Source organism: Hippopotamus amphibius, chromosome 15, assembly GCF_030028045.1.
Source record: "Hippopotamus amphibius kiboko isolate mHipAmp2 chromosome 15, mHipAmp2.hap2, whole genome shotgun sequence".
Taxonomy (NCBI): Eukaryota; Metazoa; Chordata; class Mammalia; order Artiodactyla; family Hippopotamidae; genus Hippopotamus; species Hippopotamus amphibius.
In genome coordinates this window covers 20,163,972-20,165,663 of record NC_080200.1, presented here as the reverse complement: position 1 = coordinate 20,165,663, position 1,692 = coordinate 20,163,972, and the positions used below count along the sequence as shown (strand labels likewise).

Genomic DNA, 1,692 nt, shown 5'->3' with positions numbered 1-1,692 from the left:
CAAAGGGGAAAATGTCTATATATCCGAGCAGAAGCTTAATAAAGTGAGCTAAACTGGCTTGGAGAGTTGAATTCTAAAAAAAACAGAATTTCCAGGAAATAAATAGAAGGGGCAAGTTCTACTTCAATAATGTAATCAAAGAATTTGGCTCTGAGGATTTGACCTCTAAAATCACAGGCAACTATTCAGCCCCAGGACAATTGATTCTTATATAACTGATATCCCAATGAATCTTTTCAGAGCCCTCTTTATGTCTTTGTTCTTCAGACTGTAGATGAAGGGGTTCAGCATGGGTGTGACAATTGTGTACATCACCGAAGTGACTGCACTTGAGTGTGAGCTGTGAGTAACAGCAGAGCTAAGGTACACCCCTAAGAATGTACAATAAAATAAGGAGACAACTGAGAGGTGGGATGCACATGTGGAAAATGCTTTATACTTTCCTTGAGATGATGAGATTCCTCGTATAGGGGAAACTATCTTAGAATATGAGTAAAGAATCCCAGTGAGGGAAATGCCACCCAAAATCCCAGATGCAAAATACATTACTATGTAATTAAGTAATGTATCAGAACAGGCAAGTCGGAGAACCTGATTAATTTCACAGAAAAAGTGGGGGATTTCCAAGTCTGTACCGAAGGACAGCCAAAGCACCATTAAGCTGTGTAACAAGGAATGTAGGGCACTTATCATCCAGGACACCAGAACCAGCAGTCCACAGATCCCGGGGGTTCATGATGACTGTGTAGTTCAGGGGGCAGCAGATGGCCACAAACCGGTCATAAGCCATCACACTCAGGAGGAAGTTGTCTAACCCTGCAAATAGTATGAAAAAATACATCTGGATGATGCAGTCTTCATAGGTTATAATTTTCCTCTGTGTCTGTATATTCAGCAGCATCTTTGGGATGGTGGTGGAGGTGAGACAGATGTCTACAAAAGACAGGTTGGAGAGGAAGAAGTACATGGGCGTGTGGAGGTGGGAGTCTAGGCTGACAGCCAGGACGATGAGCAGGTTTCCAAGCACAGTGATCAGGTACATGGAGAGGAAAAGCCCAAATATGAGAGGCTGAAATTCTTTTTCCTTTAATAATCCCAGAAGAAGAAATTCTGAAATCCGTGTGTCATTCCCTGGTTCCATGTGACTACCAGGATACAAAAGATAATATGCAGAGTTTCTCAAAAATTGTCCTTGCAAACATTGTTTGTTTTTTTCCTTTCTTTCTTTCCCTCCCTCCCTCCCTTCCTTCCTTCCTTCCACCATCCATCCCTCCCTTTTCCTTCCTTCCTTCCTTCCTTTCTTTCTTTCCTTCCTTCCTTCTCTCTCTTTTTTTAATTACAGTGGGCCCTTCTTAGTTTTCTATCTTACATATAGCAAGGAGTTTGGGATTGACAAACATTGTTGAAATTCTAGTATTTATATTTTTATTCAAAATTAATATCTATTATTTTTCTATGAAAATCTCCCCCTTAGTTGATCCCATGAACCTTCTCTGAATAGGAACTCCTATCCCACATTCAGCTTTATCCCTAAATGGTCATGTATTCTACGCTTCTAATGAGGAATTCTGTCATGCTTTTGAGAAATATAAACTGAGGACTGACTCCAGCTTCAACACAGAAAGCTTAAGGTACTGAGAGATAATAGTTCCTACAGTTCAATGATGGAGAAAGAATATGAGCAAATAAAAT

At 40.3% G+C, this 1,692-nt stretch overlaps 1 pseudogene; it reads right to left on the bottom strand.

Moving 5' to 3' along the window:
• Positions 1 to 207: 207 nt before the first annotated feature.
• On the bottom strand, positions 208 to 1,141 carry LOC130836082 (olfactory receptor 7A17-like; annotated as a pseudogene).
• Positions 1,142 to 1,692: the final 551 nt, after the last annotated feature.